Here is a 20,643-nt window from a genome sequence, read left to right as displayed (position 1 = left end):
GGTCTGTAGTTTTCTTTTCTTGTGGTGTTTTGTCTAGCTTCAGTATCAGGATAATGTTTCCCTCATAAAATAAGTTTGGAAGTGTTCTCTCCTCTTTAATTTCTTCAGAAGAGTTTCAGAAGGATTGTTCATTATTCTTTAAATATTTGATAGAATTCACCAGTGAAACCATCCAGGTCTCAGCTTTTCTTTGAGTAGTTTTGGTAACTTATTTAATCTCCATACTAGTCATGGGTTTTTTTTCAGACTTTCTATTTCTTCCCAATTTAGATTTAGTAGGTTATATGTTTCTAGGAATGTATCCATTTCACCTTGGTTATTCAGTTTGTTGGCTTATAATTGTTCATAGCGGTCTCTTATGACTCTTATTTTTGTAGTATTAGTCTCCTTTTACTTCTGATTTATTAAGTCTTCTCTCTTCATGTTAGTCTATCTAAGGGTTGGCCAGCTTGTGTGTGTGTGTGTTCTTTCAAAAAAAAAAAAAAACACAACTCATTTCATTTTTTTCTTTTTTTAGTTTATTTTTATTTATTTCTGCTCTAATCTTTATTTCCTCCCTTCTGCTAATTTGGCATTTAGTTTGTTCTTTTTCTTTAGTTCCTGATATAATGTTATGCTGTTGATTTGAGATCTTTCTTCTTTTTTAGTGTAGATGTTTATCACTATGAACTTTCTTCTTAGTACTGCTTTTGCTGCATACCATAAGTTTTGGTATATCTTTTGGTTGTTTTGTGTGTCTCAAGGTATTTTCTAGTTTTTTAAATTTCTTCTTTAACCCAATGGTTGTTTAAGAGTGTACTGCTTAATTTCCACGCATTTGTGAATTTTCCATTTTGACTTCTTCTTTGATTTCTAAGTTTCATTCCACTGTGGTCAGAAAAAATAACTGGTATAATTTCAATTTTCTTCAATTTTTAAAACTTGTTTTGTGATCTAACTTGTGATCTGTTCTAGAGAGAGATGTGTGTGCTTAAGTAGAGTTGTGTATTCTGCTGCTGTTGAGTGGAATGTTCTATATATGTCTTATAGGTCCGCTGGTCTCTAGTGTTATTCAAGTCCTTTGTTTCTTTATTGATATTCTGTCTGGATGTTCTTTCCATTATTGAAAGGGGTATTGAAGTCTCCTATTATTATTTTATTGTTGTATATTTCTTCCTTCATATCTGTTTTTGCCTGCCTTATATATTTAGGTGCTTATTACATTGGGTTCATATATAATTATAATTGTTACATCTTCCTGGAGAATCAACTCCTTTATTTTTTGGTTGTTTTTGTTTTTGTTTTTGCAGTATGCGGGCCTCTCACTGTTGTGGCCTCTCCCGTTGCGGAGCACAGGCTCCGGACACGCAGGCTCAGCGGCCATGGCTCATGGGCCCAGCCACTCCATGGCATGTGGGGTCTTCCCAGACCGGGTCACGAACCCGTGTCCCCTGCATCGGCAGGCAGACTCTCAACCACTGCGCCACCAGGGAAGCCCCAACTCCTTTATTTTTACATAATGTCCTTCTTTTTCTCCTGTTTCAGTTTTGAACTCTAAAGTCTATTTTGTATGGTATAAGTATAGCCACCACTGCTTTCTTTTGGTTACCATGTGCAAGGGATATCTTTTTCCATCTCTTTACTTTCAGCCTATGTGTGTTCTTAATTCTAAGGTAAGTTTCTTGCAGAGGGCATATAGTTGGGTCTCTTTTTTGTTTGTTTGATTGATTTCTTTAATCCATTCAGCCACTCTATGTCTTCATGGACCAGCCTCATACAGGGGAAGATCCTTACCAATCATTGTAGCCTGAGATTCTGAGGGCCTCTACTCTTTCCCTCACCATGGAGAAGTAGGCAACTGTTGTATTGTCCACTCATTGTGTACTGAGCCAGGGGACAGGATCAATGGCATCTTCCAGCCTAACCTTCTGCCTTTCCCCTGGGCAGCTAGGATGTGCTGGATCTGTCAGAACTCCAAAACTGGCAACTCAGAAGCCAGACCTCTGAAGAGCCCCCACAGATATGTTTAGGTAACTAAATATTTGAGCCAATCCCTCCCTCCCCTAGGTGAGGTTGGGAGCTAGGGGGTCTCTCCTTGATTATATGTCACTGTGCCAGGGGAAGGGTCACTGGCAAGAAGGTGTCCCAAATCCCCTTACCAACTTCAGTGACTCTAGTTTTGCATTCTCCCAGGGTTTGGAGCCTTTCAATTATTTTCTGATTTATCAGGAAAGGAATTTGTTTTTGAATTGTTGCTAAATCAGTGTGATTGTCAGGGGAAAAGGGGGTCTGGTCCTTCCTACTCTATCATCTTACTGACATTACTCCCTATGATATTTCAAAATATGGTAAAATGTTGGTAACATTTCACTGAAGGACAGAATTCCTGATTAAAAGTGGCTATTAACAGAGCATATTTATAATTATTTAGAAGAGTCAATTACTTGAAGATGAAGTAGGAGACTAGAATTTGTTATGGTGGGGATTTAACTGATTTAAAGTAAGCAATTTTACAAAGTTATTTAAAGTTAAGAAATAATCTAAAAAATAAAGGAAAGAAACAATAAACAAAGCAAAAAATATATATGATGAGATATTATTGTCTGCCAAGTTTGAGCATTGGCTCTTGGGGTTTCCTATATAAGCAGAACCGCTTATATGAAGGCTGATATCACCTCCATTCTTCTTATCTCTCCAAGGAAAACAAAAACACTTCTCTGTATTTCTGTAGAAAAATGTCTCAAGGACCTTATGTGATGACCTGATGTGACCTACCTTAATTCACACAAGTCTTGGGTCCTTTAAACACAAAATACAAAAAATATTTGGAAGATCAAGACAGTAAGTTATTTCTGAAGGAAGAACTTTTTAAATTTTTTAAATATTTTCTTCTATTTCTATAAAACTGCCAATGGGATTTTAATATACATTGAATCTGTATATTGCTTTGCATACTATTTTGACAAATTGTTATTCTGAATCTAATAAGTCCTCACTCATGATGTGTGAGAAGTTGGGTGGGAAATCTATCCCCAAAAAATGGTTGTCTGGGGCTTTGTGAAGGTCATTGGGACAGGCCAGCAGTCTGTGCTTATGCTGACTCTAGAACTGAGAGGCCATCAGGGAATTTAGAACAAGGGAAAAATCTGAAAACTACACTGCTTCACTATCCCACTTCTCTGTAAGATCTCAAGAGATTTTCTTTTCTTCAGCACTTTGGTAGAGTGCAATCTTTAGTCAGGCTTATGAGCAACGTTGTGGTTGCTGGCCCAGAGGCCAGATGGCTTGTTGACCACTTTGTCACAACTTCTTCTAGGTCCTAACATACATTTGGCTCACAGAAGCCACCCAAAAAGAAATGCAGCACCTCTTTCCTTCAAATAACATTTCTATTACTTGAATTAAATCATTTGAAATAGCTTACCAATGATACCAAGTCACTATCTCAAGGATTCATTTTATGTTACAATAATGGAAACACACACTTAAATTACTTCATCATCTGTGATTTTGCTTTTGTAACAATTAGAGTTTCTAATTTCCCCTCAAGTTTTAAAATATTCAACCTCTTTATGTACTTACAAATCCATTTATGCCACAGAACAAAAGTATACTCTAATAATCATTATCCCCACCTCTCATTGTACTGGGGTATGAGAGTGATAGAGAAGTAATCTCTCAATGAGTAAATACTAGAGCAAGCCCAGGAAAAATATACTTTTAGCATCTTGATAATATTGGAAAAGGTCACACAGTTACATGTTCATTTTGCAAAGATAAGAAATTGAAAAAAAATGCAAGGGCAAGGAAGTCAATTAAACTTTAAATAAATAGGGAATTTAAAAAACTTAAAACAACAAATCTTAAAATAGAAGGGGCTTCAGCAGTTCACTATGAAATATTAATATTTTTTAATTGAATAAATGTGGTTTTAGAAGAAGCTTACTGAAATAGAACTTTTTTGCTTGCAAGAAAAAGACTTAACTCACCAACTCACATGATTCAGTCATGCGGAGGGTAGAAATGACTGTTGCTGGCCTCATGTTCTTCCACATTCACTAAAGAGGAAGCACTTGCCCAGCTCAGTTTAGAAAAGCCCTTGCTTCACTTTGATCAGAACCCTACCTAGTAGTGCTTCTTAAACTTTAATGTGCCTAACAACCACCTGAGAATTTTGCTAAAATGAAAATTCTGATTATAAACAATAGGTAAGCCTGGAGTAGAGTCTGAGAGTCTACATTTCTAACGAGCTCTCAAATGAGTCTGATGCTGATAGTCCTCAGAATTTCAAAAAAAAAAAACCACTGATGCCTCTTTCCTACTGCCAGAGATTCTGATTTAATTGTTATGAAGTGGGATCTCAATATTTGGAGTTTTAATACCCCAGGGCAAAGTTTGAGAAGCACTGCTTTAGAGTAAAACATTTCAAAACTTCCTGATCAGAAGACTTGTTAAAATACCAATTCTCAGTCCCCATCCCAGACTAACTAGATCTGAATCTCCAGGAGAAAGGCCTGGAAAGCAGTATCTTTAGCACGTGATTTCTTAGCATCAGGAAAGTTTGGTAAACACTGTCCTAGAGCAATCACAGAGGCCAGGATATGATGCATATTACTGGCCCAGTGGGTCATGAATATACTTTAAGACCAATCACTGTACTAGAGAAAAAGCATCATGCAACAAGCCCCTTTAGATCTCCTTGAGGAGGAAGGTCAATGGAGAGGAAAATTGGTTCTTCAAAGGGATGGAGGAGTGTGAATCATCAATATGAGAATTATCATGAGTGAGAGAGCCTGGCTTTTAATTTGTACCTATTAGATTTACCTCTCAAAGCAGGATTTGTAATGGCTACACATAACATATTCAGTTAATTGTGTAAGGAGATGCTATTTGTGATATTTATTCTTGTTTTTTAAAATATCTATTTAATGACATTTAAAAATTTATAATTTCTGTCTTCTTTTGGCCCACAGATTATCTATAGAAGGGTTTCCAGTCAAGTCCCTTTTCAAGACTCTAGTGATGTTTATATGTAACATATAAATGTTGCTTCTTAACAAATATCCTGGGAGATATTCAGTTCAAATAATAAAAATATGCTAGACTGCTGAAACTAAAAGTTATTTTTTTGTTTTTATGTTGAGCAAACATGTTTTGACTCATACAACATGCCAGGCAATGTTCTAAGGTTCAAAATGTCTCTATACCACCAAGATAAGTGGACTTGTCCCTAATGTACTGAAGACATTGGGTAGCTTGTATAACCTCCACAATTTTCCCTTTTAAATGACACAGATTCTTTTTTCTTTAATTTTTATTGGAGTATAGTTGATTTACAATGTTGTGTTAGTTTCTGCTATACAGCAAAGTGAATCAGTTATACATATACACATATCCACTCTTTCTTAGATTCTTTTCCCACATAGGTCATTACAGAGTATTGAGTAGAGTTCCCTGTGCTATACAGTAGGTCCTTATTGGTTATCTATTTTATATATAGTAGTGTGTATATGTCAATCCCAGTATCCCAATTTATCCCTCCCTGCCCCTTTCGCCCCTGGTAACCATAAGTTTGTTTTTTACAACTTTGATTCTATTTGTTTTGTAAATAAGCTCATTTGTACCATTTTTTTAGATTCCACATATAAGCGATATCATATGATATCTGTCTTTCTCTGCCTGACTTATTTAACTTGGTATAATGCCCTCAAGGTCTGTACGTGTTGTCACAAATGGCAGGAGTTCCTCCTTTTTATGGCTAAATAATATTACATGGTGTGTGTGTGTGTGTATATATATATATACACACACACATACACACACACACACATACACACACCATGAAACATTTTCTTTATCCATTGATCTGCTGATGGACACCTAGGTTGTTTCTATGTCTGGCTACTGTAAATAATGCTGCAATGAATGTGGGAGTACAGCTATCTTTTTGACTTAGTGTTTTCATTTCCTCTGGGTGCTACAGCGGGGCCACTGATCTTTGTGGGAAAGACTTAATGACCATGGTGTGGAAGTGTTGACCTCCTCTCCCACCTCCGTGATGTTGGGCTTAGACCTGGCCACTGTGGTGTCTCTGACTCTGACTACCATTGTCCTGGGTCTCACAAGGAGGCATTGGGCTACTTCCCACCCTGTGTGCCCTCTGCCTCCCCAAAAAAGAAGAACATGAAAAAGAAAGAAAGAAAGAAAAAAAAACAGAAGTGGAATTACTAGATTATATGATTGTTCTATTTTTAATTTTTGAAGAATCTCTATACTGTTTTCAATAGTGGCTGTACCAATTTACATTCCCACCAAAAGTGCAAAAGGGTTCCCTTTTCTCCACATCTTGTTATTTCTCCAACACTTGTTATTCCTTGTGTTTTGTTTAAATTAATTTTTATTGGAGTATAATTGATTTACAATGTTGTGTTAGTTTCAGATGTACAACAAAGTGAATCAGTTATACATATACACATTTCCACTCTTTTTAAGATTCTATTCCCATTATAGATCATTACAGAGTATTGAGTAGAGTTCCCTGTGCTATACAGTAGGTTCTTATTAGTTACCTGTTGTATATAGAGTAGTGTGTATATGTCAATCCCAATATTTTCTCCCACTCAGTACATTGTCTTTTCATTTTATTGACTTCCTGAGCTGAGCAGAAGCTTTTTATTTTGATTTCTTCACACGAGTTTACTTTTGCTTTTGTTACCATTGCTTTTGGTGTCAAATCCAAAAAAATCTTTGCCAAGGCCAATGCCAAAGAGCTCACTTCCTATCTTCTCCTCTAGTAGTTTTATGATTTCAGGCCTTGCATTTCAAGTCTTTATTTCATTTTGAGTTAGTTTTTGTGTATGGTGTAAGATAAGGGTCAGTTTTACCAACACCATTTATTGCCCTTTCCCCATTGTGTATTCTTGGCTCCTTTGTCCTAAATTAATTGACCATATATGAGTGGGTGTATTTCTGGGCTTTCTATTCTTCTCCATTGATCTATGTGTGTGTTTTAATACCCATTCCATACTATAATTACTATAGCTTTGTAATATAGTTTGAAATCAGGAAATGTGATGCCTGCAGCTTTATTTTTACTCAAGGTTGTTTTGGCTATTTGAAGTCTTTTGTGGTTTTAGGATTGTTTGTTATATAAAAATGAAAAAAGTCATTGGAATTTCGATAGGAATTGCATTGAATCTGTAGATTGCTCTAAGTAGTATGGACATTTTAACATTTTAATTCTTCCAATCAATGAGCATGGAATATATTTCCATTTATTTGGGTGTTCTTCAATTTTTTCATCAGTGTCTTATAGCTTTCAGTATACAGGTCTTTCACCTCCTTGGCTAAATTTGTTTCTAAGTATTTTTTAACACAATTGTAAATAGAATGTGTTCTTAAATTCTCTGACAGTTTGTTATTAATGTATAGGACTGAAACAGATTTTTGTATATTGCTTTGGTATCCTGCAACTTTACTGAATTTGTTGATTAGTACTAACAGGTTTTTTGGTCAGGCTTTTAGGGCTTTCTATATATATAATATTATGTCATCTGCAAATAGATATAGCATTATTTCTTCCTTTTGGATTCAGGTGCCTTTTATTTCATTTTCTTGTCTAATCTCTCTGGCTAGGACTTTCAGTACTGTGATGAATAAAAATGGTGAGAATGGGCATCCTTGTCTTCCTTCTCATATTAGAGGAAAAGCTTTCCATTTTTCACCAAGTATGATATTAGCTGTGAGCTTGTCATATATGGCCTTTATTATGTTGAGGTATATTCCCTCTATACCCAGATTGTTGAGAGTTTTTATCATGAAAGGATGTTGAATGCTGTCAAATGCTTTTTCTACATCTGTTGAGGCATTAATATAATTTAAATTTTTTTTATTGAAGTATAGTTAATTTACAATGTGTTAATTTCTCCTGTACAGCAAAGTGATTCAGTAATATATATATATATATATATATATATACACATTCTTTTTTTATATTCTTTCCCATATAGCTCTCTGTGCTATATATTATGACCTTGTTGTTTATCCATTCCATATATAATAGCTTACATCAGCTAATTCCAACTTCCCAGTCCATCCCTCCCCAAACCCCAGCCCTTGGCAACCACAAGTTTGTTCTCTATCTCTGTGAGTTTCTTTCTGTTTTGTAGATAGGTTCGTTTGTGTCATATATTAGATTCCACATATAAGTGATATATGGTATTTGTCTTTCTCTTTCTGACTTACTTCACTTAGTATGATAATCTCTAGTTGCATCCATGTTGCTGAAAATGGCATTTCATTCTCTTTTATGGCTAAGTAGTATTCTATTGTATATATGTACCACATCTTCTTTATCCATTCATCTGTCGATGGACATTTGGGTTGTTTCCATATCTTGGTTATTGTGAATAGTGCTGCTATGAACATAGGGGTGCATGTATCTTTTTGTCTGGATATATGCCCGGGAGTGAGATTGCTGGATCATATGGTAATTCTATTTTTAGTTTTTTAAGGAACCTCCAGTTTTTCATAGTGGCTATACCAACTTACCTTCCCACGAACAGTGTAGGAGGGTTCCCTCTTCTCCAAATCCTCTCCAGTATTTGTTATTTGTAGACTTTTTAATGATGGCCATTCTGACCGGTGTAAGGTGGTACCTCATTGTAGTTTTGATTTGCTTTTCTCTAATAATTAGTGATGTTGAGCATCTTTTCATGTGCCTCTTGGCCATTTGTATTTCTTTTTTGGAGAAATGTCTGTTTAGGTCTTTTGCCTGTTTTTAGATTGGGTTGTTTGTTGTTGAGTTTTGTGAGCTGTTTGTATATTTTGGAAATTAAGCCCTTGTTGGTCACATTGTTTGCAAATATTTTCTCCTATTCTGTAGGTTGTCTTTTCATTTTGTTTATGGTTTCCTTTGCTGTGCAAAAGCTTGTGAGTTTGATTAGGTCCCATTTGTTTATTTTGCTTTTATTTCTATTGCCTGGGGAGACTGACCTGAGAAATCATTGATACGATTTATGTCAGAGAATATTTTGCCTATGATCTCTTCTAGGAGTTTTATGGTATCATGTCTTATGTTTAAGTCTTTAAGCCATTTTGAGTTTATTTTTGTGTATGCTGAGAGGGTGTGTTTTAACTTCATAATTTAAATGTGGCTGTCCAGCTTTCCCAACACTACTTGCTGAAGGGACTTTTTCCTGTTGTATATTCTTGCCTCCTTTGTTGAAGATTAACTGACCAGAGCTGGGTGAGTTTATTTCTGGGCTTTCTATTCTGTTCCATTGATCCACATGTCTGTTTTTGTGCCAACATCACACTGTTTTGTTTACTGTAGATTTGTAGTATTGTCTGATGTCCAGGAGGGTTATGCCTCCTACTTTGTTCTTGTTCTTCAGGATAGCTTTGGCAATTCTGTGTCTTTTATTGTTCCATATAAATTTTAGGATTACTTGTTCTAGTTCTGTGAAAAATGTCATAGGTACTTTGATAGGTATTGCATTAAATTGGTAGATTGCTTTGCATACTATGGCCATTTTAACAATATTAATTCTTCCAATCCAAGAGTGTGGGATATCTTTCCATTTCTTTGAATCATCTTCAGTTTCCTTTATTAATGTTTTATAGTTCTCAGTGTATAAGTCTTTAAGTATTTTACTTTTGGGGGTGTGATTTTGAAGGGTATTATTTTTTTACATTCCCTGATATTTCATTGTTAGTATAATCAAATGCAACCAATTTCTGTATGCTAATCTTGTATCCTGCTAACTTGCTGAATTCATTCCAGTAGTTTTAGTGTGGAGTCTTTCAGGTTTTCTATATACAGAATCATGTCCTCTGAATATAATGACAGTTTTACCTCTTCCCTTCCCTACAGTTTATTTCTTTTTCTTCTCTGATTGCTGTGGCCAGGACTTCCAATACTATGTTGAATAGAAGAGGTGAGAGTAGGCATCCTTATCTTGTTCCAGATTGGCATCCTTATCTTGTTCCAGATTTTAGTGGAAAGGCTTTTAGCTTTTCACCATTGAGTATTATATTGGCTGTGGGTTTGTCATAAATGTCTTTTATTATGTTGAGATATGTTCCCTCTATACCCACTTTGCTAAGAGTTTTTACTATGAATGGATGTTTAATTTTGTCAAATGCTTTTTCTGCATCTATTGAGATGATCATTTGTGTTCTTTTTTTAATGTGGTGTATCACATTGATTGATTTGATATGTTGAAACATCCTTGTGAACTTGGGATGAATCCCACTTGGTCATGGTGTATGATCTTTCTTATGTGTTGTTGGATTTGATTTGCTAATATTTTGTTGAGAATTTTTGCATCTATATTCAGCAAAAATATCAACCTCTCATCTTTTTTGGTAGTGTCTTTGTCTGTTTTTGATATCAGGGTGATGGTGGCTTCATAGAATGTCTTTGGGAGTATTCCTCCTCTTCAATTTTTTGGAAGAGTTTGAGAAGGATTGGTATAAAAGTTCTTTTTTGTATGTTTAGGAGAATTCATCCATGAAGCCATCTGGTCCTGGACTTTTGATTGTAGGGAGTTTTTAAATTACAGATTCTATTTCACCTCTAGTAATCAGTCTGTTCAAATTATCTATTTCTTCTTGATTCATTTTTGGTGGGCTGTATATTTCTAGAAACTTGTCCATTTCTTCTATGTTGTCAAATTTGTTGGCATATAATTGTTCATAGTATTCCCTTATGGTTTTTTGTATTTCTGTGGTATTGCTTGTTATGTCTCCTTTTTCATTTCTTATTTTATTTGGGTTCTCTCTCTTTTCTTCTTGGTGAACCTGGCCAGAGGATTTTAAATCTTGTTTACCCTTTCAAAGAACCAGCTCTTGGTTATATTGATTTTTTTCTATTGTTTTTTAATCTGTTTTATTTATTTCCTCTCTGATCTTTATTATTTCCTTCCTTTGGCTGACTTTAGGTTTTATATGTTCTTCTTTTTCTAATTGTTTTAAGCAGTAGGTTAGGTTGTTTGAGACTTTTCTTGTTTTTTTTTTTTGAGGAAGGCCTGTATCATTATGAACTTCCCTCTGAGAACTGCTTTTATTGCATCCCATAGATTTTGTATGGTTGTGTATAATTTTTATCCTTCATCTTATAATGTGATGTATCATCATATTGATTTGCAGATGTCAAACTATCTTTGCATCACTGAAATACATACTTGATCATGGTGTATGATCTTTTTAACATACTGTTGAATTTGGTTTGCCAATACTTTGTTGAAAACTTTTGCATCTGTGTTCATCAGGGATATTGGCCTGTAATTTTCTTTTCTTGTAGTGTCATTGTTTGGCTTTGGTACCAGGTTAAATGCTGGATTCATAAAATGAGTTTGAAAGTGTTCCCTCCTCTCCTAGTTTTTGGAAGAGTTTGAGAGGATTGGTATTAATGTTTCTTTAAATGTTTAATAGAATTCACTAGTGAAGCCATCTGGTCCTTGACTTTTATTTGTTGACAGTGTTTTGATTACTGATTCAATCTGCTTCCTAGTAACTGTTCTATTTAGATTTTCTATTTATTCATGATATATTCTTTGTAGGTTGTATGTTTCTAGGAAGATATTAATTTCTTATAGGCTGTCCATTCTGTTGGCATAAAATTGTTTGTAGTATTATCTGATGATCCTTTGTAAACCTAGGCTATCAATTGTTAAGTCTCTTTCTTTTCTGATTTTGAGTTCTCTCTTTTCTTTATAAGTCTTGCTAAACATTTTTCAAATTTATCTTTTGAAAAAACAACAGCTCAGTTTCATTGATCTTTTTTCTATTGTCTTTTGTTTCTATTTCATTTATTTCTGCTCTAATCTGTAATTATTTTTCTTCTACTAACTTTGGGCTTAGTTTGTTATTTTTGCCTAGTTTCTTGAGGTAAAAAGTTAGATTGTTTATTTGTGATTGTGCTTGTTTTTATATAGGCATTTATGGCTAGGAAATGCCCTCTTAGAACTGTTTTGCTGCATCCCATAGGTTATGGTATGTTGCATTTCCCATTCATTTGTCTCAAGATTGTTTTTTTTTCTTTTGTGGTATGCGGGCCTCTCACTGTTGTGGCCTCTCCTGTTGCGGAGCACAGGCTCCAGATGCACAGGCTTAGCAGCCATGGCTTACGGGCCCAGCCGCTCTGCAGCATGTGGGATCTTTCCAGACCGGGGCATGAACCTGTGTCCCCTGCATTGGCAGGTGGACTCTCAACCACTGCGCCACCAGGGAAGCCCTCAAGATATTTTTTGATTTCACTTTTGATTTTTTTCTTTGACCCATTTTGTTCAGTAGCATGTGGTTTAATCTCCAAATATTTGTGAATTTTCCAGTTTTCTTCTCGTAACTGATTTCTATTTTCACACCACTGTGGTTGTAAAATATGCTTCATATGATTTCAGTCTTCTTAAATTTATTGAGTCTTGTGTTGTGTCCTAACAAACATATGATCTGTCCTAGAGAATGCTCCATGTGTGCTTGAGAAGGATCTGTATTCTATTGCTTCTTGATGGAACTGTCAGCAAATGTTCTTCAAGTCCTTATGGTTTAACATGTCATTTAACTTTCATGTTTACTTATTCATTTTCTGCTGGATGATCTATTCATTGATGAAAGTGTGGTATTGAAGTCCCCTGCTATTTTTGTATTGCTGTTTTCTTTATGTCTTTTAATATTTGCCTGTTAATATTTGATTTATATATTAGGTTTTTTATGTTGGGTGCATAAGTATATACAAATATTATATCCTCTTTGTGGATTGACCCCTTTATCATTATACAATGACCTTCTTTTTCTCTTATTACAGTCTTTAAAGTTTTTGTCTGATATAAGTATAGCAATTCTAGCTTTCTTTTGGTTTTCATTTGCATGGAATGTCTTTTTTCCACCTTTTACTTTCAGTCTCTGTGTATCCTTAAAGCTGAGGTGAATCCTTTCTAGGCAGCATGTACTTGGGTCTTGTTTTATCCAGATCCCATTGGAGGAAGGGTCTCTTAGAGGTTCCAGAAACCCATTATATTTCCCCAAAATACACACAGAAAAAAACAATAAAAGAAAACATTGTGGAATTCTAAAGGGTCAAGAAGAAAAAATATATATTTAGAATTTAAAAATTAATAAAGCACATTTTTATCTCTTCGAAGAAAAAAGAACAATTGATCATATAGAATACCACTTAATATTTTTAATAGACTTGACATGTTCCTATAGACAGCTAGATACTGAGTGCCTTAGGTTTTCTTTCCTTTCCTTTCCTTTTTTCTTAATGTAGGAATTTTATTGGAAAGACTCTACCTTCTCACAAATATTAGCCAATGGAAAATGAGAACCCTAGTCATTTAATGGGGCATAAACAGAGCAACCAATTGCATACTTGATTTTTGCCTTTCATTAAAAATCTTTGTCAACTATGAAAAGCATAGAAGGGTCAATTTATCTATACATTATGCAATTGATAGCCCTCATATAGAATTAATTAATTATAAAATTTTAGAGTGCAATTAGATTCAAATATTCCTTCACCAAACTACATAATATTGTATTCTAAGCATATAATTTTGAGACTGATGTAAATTTACACTATTGGCATATGGATAAAAGTCCTTCATTGAAGTGAGAAATTGAAGATGCCAGAAACTCAGTATTTTAATGTTAATTTCAATGAGTATGTCTGATGCTTTACATTTATACTATATTTAACCAACTCCTTTTTTTTTCCTACCCACTTTCATCTTAAAAAATTATAGAGAAATAGAAAATTTTCTCCCAAATCATGGGACTCAAATCATAGCTTCAAGGGTTTGCTATACATGTCAAGTGAGTTAAGAAAGGTATGCATTTTTTAGTGACATGGGACAGATAAATAAGGCTAGAACCAAGGTGTTTTGCAGACTGTGAATACCCAATCTGCCAAGTAATATTTCCAATGACATATTAGATAACTCTTAGAAAAAACAACAGCAACAGATACAAAACAACAGTAATTCTACACTTTGCACAAATTGTACGTGACTTACTAAGCATGAAGGGTAGAATAACCATATTTTTAGGCTTCTCATGAGTGCTGGTCTACATTTTTCTGCAACAAAGTAACTTGGATCTTAGAGAAGAAATACTTAAAATGGAAGAAAAAGTAGTATGTTGGAAGTATCAATAGTCTCCCTACTTAAACTTCACACATTAAATAGAAGAGTCTGCCATTAGAGTGAGGTAGCTGGAAGATGCTCCTTTTTGTCATTGTTATTTTGTCTGTTGCTGCTGTCTTTGTTTTGCATTCCTGTAGTTAGTTTTACTCCACTACCTGAATGATACAATCAAAAAGACTCATCTGTGTGTTTCTTAAATAGATTATGCAAACCGCATTTTGAAATCTAGTTATGAAATTTAAATAAGCATTTAAGCATTATATGAAATGTGTTTGTAAACATTTATGTTAATAAAGCCTAGTTGAGTGTTATGGAAAAGCAAAACCCTGATATAGGTAATTGTCTTACTCAGTTCAGATGACTATAACAAATTATATAGGCTGGGTGACTTAAAAGAAATTTATTTCTCACTGTTCTGTCAGCTGGGAAGTTGAAAGTCAAGGTTCTAGCAGATCTGGTATCTAGTGAGTACACTCTTCCTGGTTTGCAGACAGCCATCTTCTCCCTGTACCTTCACATGAGAGTGGGAAGGGGCATGGGGAAGGGATAGAGATATAGACAGAGATAGGGAAATAGCTAGTGTTCTATCCCATTCATGAGGGCTCTACCCTCATGACCTAATTATCTCCCAAAGGTTCCACCTCCTAATACAATCACATTGAGGATTAAAATTTAAACATATGGAATTCGGGGGACATAAACATTCATTCCATAGTGGAAAATTATACTAATGAGTGGCTGAAACTAATTATACTGACTGCAAATACTGGTTAACTTCTACAAGGATTCTGCCCACAGTTTTTAAAGTAAGTATATTTTCAATATTTATAAAAGAGAATAAAACAATATAATTAATGCAAACCAAATTGTATTGATTATATACCATATATAATATATATATATATTATATGATAAATTAATATACATTAGGTTTTAGGTTAAAATTAAAATGTTTACATTATGTACGTATGATTCTCTGCTTTGCCTGGGTTTCAAATGGATTGACCAACAGAATTTCTATTGTCTATATATGTTTTCAGTTCATGACTAGATAAGTGTATAAATAATGCCCTTGTGTGTGCAGAAGATACTTATTGAAGATAACTAGAACTGTGTGTTTAAGGTGATGTATACTTGTCATTTTTACTTTTCTAAACTAAAAAACTCTCACAAATGTAGTTAATTTTTTAGTCCCTTGTCAAATGTGTCTTAGAATGACAAATCATTTCTTGACCATAGAAGTATATTCTGGCCTTACTAATGAACTAAACATTACATCTCACTTTTCATCGTCATTTCAAATGCTGATAATAATAATAATAACAATAATAAACGGATTTTAGTTGGTCCATTTACCTAGACATGTATTTGCAAGTTTCTCAAATAGCATTTGCAGTAGATCATCTTAAATATAAGAAATTAAATTCCTTTATAGGTAGAGGACCTTTGTCAGGTACAATGAAAGCTTTGTCTACATTATAACTGAAGGCAGCATTGGAAATACTTTATCATGACCAGAAGCCAGATTATAAGGCTGTCTTGCATAAGGGTGCTAGGCTAACTGGGTGAGTGTTGCAGAACCATGGTCCTGGACTAAGCCTGCCCCAAGGAAGGAAAGTCTTTTTTTCCCCCAATTCTCACAGAGGAGACTGATGAGTTAGCAACGTCCTGTAGGAGACACTGATTCCAATATTTCTTGGAGGTTGGAAACCTATGTGGACTAATTGCAATAATCTTAGTATAATTATTTATCAGTGAAATGAATCTTTTATGTTTGTCTTCATCCATGTGCATAATACAATATATTGTTCATGTGCCCTGGTAATAACAATAACTTTTAAAAGTGTATTTCTTACTACTATATTCTAGGGGGGGGTTAGGTGCAGAAGATTATTTTAAATTGCATTTATTCATCTATGTTTTTATACCTAAGTACTCTTAGATCTTGGATTATTGGCTTGAAAACTGCATCTCAGCATCTGCCCTCATATCATTTAATTGTGTAGAGAAATACCTTTTAAGCACAGCTACATTTAACTGACAGATATTTGCAAGATGTAATCCTCAATTTTTCCTGAACTGGGAATAGATCCGATGAGCAGATTACTTTTGCCATCTTAGCTTTTTAAAACTTATATTATTTGGTTCTTATTTATTGTTTTACTGTATACAATTTTGATCTTTACTTGAAAGTCTTAGCTCCCCATTGCCTACTTTTTAATGTACCTGTACAAACAGAAAAATAACAATCACACTAGAGTGGCAAAATTTCTGCAAGGGTCATAAAACAGAAATTATTTCTTTAAAAAGGAAAAGCAATATTTAAACAGGAATATGTGTGCAGATGATCCTTTGTCTGATGATTTGTTCTTCCAGGACCTGGCTTAAATCACATGTCCCTCAGAAGGCAAGGTTTTTCCTTCCTCCTTTACTTCTCTGGTTTTCACTTTTACTATTGTTTGTCCTTTGAAGTTTCTAAAATTTGTGGTTTATGGCTCTTAATCTCCTAATAGTCTAACTGACCAGGTCAGTGAAGACAGATTAAAAACCACACTTACAGGCGAATGCATACAGACCCATTGAGAAGGTATTCATTGTCCATTGTGTATTTATCTTTGCTTCCAAAGGCTCTTTGTCACAGCCCAACTGCTTCATGCTGCACCAGGAACAGAGCATCAGCATCTCAATATGCTTTCCAAATCAGTACAAATCTAATAGGATCTAACTGAGCAAGTCTGTCAAGTTTTTAAACTACTTACCAGTGCTAAAGTCTTTGAAATGTAATTACCTTTATCACTGGGACTATGAGGCCTATTATGAGTTCAGTAAGGGGTAACATCTTCTTTATTTTGACTCTTTAGACCTTTTCATTACTGTTGTATTTTTAAATGACTTTATATTGTGGAGGATTATCTACTCTAAACCATTCTTCTACTGATGATTTTTTAGGACACGGATGATTTTCTGATTGGTTTCTTTAGAGATTTTGTGTACTTGCTTTCTATATATAAAGCATACAAACAATTTGGAGTACTGGTTCTAGAGAAGTATTGATTAGAAAATAGTGAACAGAGAGACCTTTCATTTTCAGCAATCCTATGTCAGCAGCAATTCTATTGAAGAGAAAGTGGCCCCTTATGAGAGACAAAAACATAGGATGATAAATTCAAAAGGTACCCAAAGAAAACGTTTCTGATTTCAATACCAATTGTTTTATAGAAAAAATAATCATGAGAGGAAGAAACTTGTTAATTTTCATAAACTTTCAATTATAGGATCAGATATCCATCCCTAAAAGCCTTGTACATTCTGACTTATTTCATATGATGAATCAACTTGAGTGAGTAAACTTTTTTTATTTCAACATATTTTGTTGCTTTGACTTAACCTAGTTGTTAAAGTGCATTTCAGCACCCACACTCAGCAATCTGAAGTTGTTACCCTTAACAGCTTGTCATATAGTTCAATCTATGGCAAACTAAAATCTAAAAAAATTTTATCTCTTTGTCCAAGAATCTACCATCAAAATAAGGTGGGAAAATTCATATCCTCTCATGTTCTATTTCCTCTCTTTCATTATCATCTCCCACTAATATTCTCATCTGCCAGTGTTGCTTTTAGTCTTCTCGTGATTTTCTTGTGCCTAGTCTGCTACTTATGACTGACTATGCTCTATTGCCTTCTCATATCATTCTGGAGGAAAGGAATGTTTCCAGCTCCTTTTATTGTCCCTGCTACTTAGCACAGTGCCTGTAACATGTTGGATATTTAATAAATACACTTATATTTGTTTTCCAGAAATATCAGTGAGAACTCTTCCTTCTTCCTATTTCCTTTTGTGAGGGTTATTTAAAGGAGGCTCCATGAAGGCAGGGATTTTTTTGTTTTAGTCTCTGCTTTATACCTACTCCTTAGAATAGTACTAGGCATTAAATAAATATTCATTGGATTAACTATTTAATTTAGTGTCATATTTTCTAAACCATTGTATATGAATTCAGAAAACTTGAATATTGATGGTTGGGCTATAAAATTATATCAGAAAATTTAAGGGAAAAGCTAAAATGACATGGAATTTACTCTCAAATACTTTCCTGTAATTTAGTAAACTCTGTATACAGTGTAACATTTCACACTGACTATACATACCTTATATAGTCAAGGTTACTGTTGAATAATGAAAATATACCTTAACAAATAACATTTCAATTCAAGATCAGAACGCTATGTGAATCTTAAGTGACTACATTTACTGATGATGTTGGCTGTGGTCCAAGTGCAAAATATCATAGTTATTAAATGTACTTGGTGGCATTTAATCTGCTAATTATTGTTTAAAGAAAAACTCCTTGACATTTCAAGAGTTATTTCCAATCACTGCTGTTACAGTGTGCTACACTTCTTTTCATTACAGAAAAAAGAAATCACATAAGGCTAAGGCAGCAGAAATTGAATAAATATTAACATTTACATAGAATAACTAACTTCCTATTGAATAACAGTCCATGTTGATAAAAAGGTAGCCCAAGAATTCCTATGACATGAGAATCACTCATTATTACTTTAGGTAGGGGGCTATGCACATTTAGAGGTAACACAATCAGGGTGACCACTACCATGTATAAGAGAGTGATTGATTAGTAGGAAGTTCTAGGCTGCTTAGTTCAAGCTCTCATCCTCAAGCTAGTGAAGCAGGAATCATTTCTCACAGAAATTACCCTCTGATATCTCAATTTTCTTCTTAGTGTTATAGCTGACATCAAATATTTCTCCAGCCTAAGCTTAGACAAAAGATTTAAGATTTTACAATTAAAGGAATAAATTTCTAGCTTTAGAAACTCAACATGTGTCAACAAAGAATACTCTTAAAGAGATATTAATTGTAAATATAAAGAACTTTTTAATATTTTGATTCAAGTAAAAAAAAACTACGAAAAATATGACAACTGGGACAATATGAATACTGAGTAAATTCTGATTGTATTAAGAAATTATTGTTTCTGTTATGCAAGTGTGATAATAACATTGTTGCAATGTTTTTAAATGGTCCATTTGTTTAGTGATTCACAGTGACATATTTACAAATAAAATCATTTGGTATTTGGGATTGGCTTCACAATGGTAAAGAAAGGGAATGGGAGGAGTTAGGAGCAGATAATTGAAAAAAGATTGGTGTTGAGGCAATAATTGTTCAAACTAGGTGATGGATGCTGAAAAACTGAATCCATTTCCACTAAAATCAGGAACAAGACAAGGTTGCCCACTCTCACCACTATTATTCAACATAGTTTTGGAAGTCCTAGCCACGGCAATCAGAAAAAGAAATAAAAGGAATACAAATGGAAAAGAAGAAGTAAAAAACTGTCTCTGTTTACAGATGGCATGATACTATACGTAGAGAATCTTAAAGATGCTACCAGAAAACTACTAGAGCTAATCAATGAATTTGGTAAAGTAACAGGATACAAAATTAATGCACAGAAATCTCTTGTATTCCTATACACTAATCATGAAAAGTCTGAAAGAGAAATTAAGGAAACACTCCCATTTACCATTGCAACAAAAAGAATAAAATACCTAGGAATAAACCTACCTAAGGAGACAAAAGACCTGTAGGCAGAAAACTATAAGACACTGATGAAAGAAATTAAAGATGGTACAAACAGATGGAGAGATATACCATGTTCTTGGACTGGAAGAATCAACACTGTGAAAATGACTGCACTACCCAAAGCAATCTACAGATTCAATGCAATCCCTATCAAACTACCAATGGCATTTTTCACAGAACTAGAACAAAAAATTTCACAATTTGTATGGAAACACAAAAGACCCTGAATAGCCAAAGCAATCTTGAGAAAGAGAAATGGATCTGGAGGAATCAGGCTCCCTGACTTCAGACCATACTATAAAGCTAAAGTAATCAAGAAAGTATGGTACTGGCATGAAAACAGAAATATAGATCAATGGAACAGGATAGAAAGCCCAGAGATAAACCCCTGCGCATATGGTCATCTTATCTTTGAGAAAGGAGGCAAGGATATACAATGGAGAAAGGACAGCCTCTTCAATAAGTCGTGCTGGGAAAACTGAACAGCTACATGAAAAAGAATGAAATTAGAACACTCTCTAACACCATACATAAAAACACACTCAAATGGATTAAAGACCTAAAGGTAAGGCCAAATATTATAAACTCTTAGAGGAAAACATAGGCACGACACTCTATGACATAAATCACAGCAAGAACCTTTTTGATCTACCTCCTAGAGAAATGGAAATAAAAACAAAAATAAATAGGATCTAATGAAACTTAAAAGCTTTTGCACAGCAAAGGAAACCATAACCAAGATGAAAAGACAACACTCAGAATGGGAGAAAATATTTGCAAATGAAGCAACTGACAAAGGATTAATCTCCAAAATTTACAAGCAGCTCAATATCAAAAAAAACAAACAAAACTGAGCAGAAGACCTAAATAGACATTTCTGCAAAGAAGTTATACAGATTGCCAACA

The sequence above is a fragment of the Mesoplodon densirostris genome, chromosome 4 (assembly GCF_025265405.1).
Source record: "Mesoplodon densirostris isolate mMesDen1 chromosome 4, mMesDen1 primary haplotype, whole genome shotgun sequence".
In the NCBI taxonomy this organism is placed as follows: domain Eukaryota; kingdom Metazoa; phylum Chordata; class Mammalia; order Artiodactyla; family Ziphiidae; genus Mesoplodon; species Mesoplodon densirostris.
Note: the sequence above shows the minus strand (reverse complement) of the source record.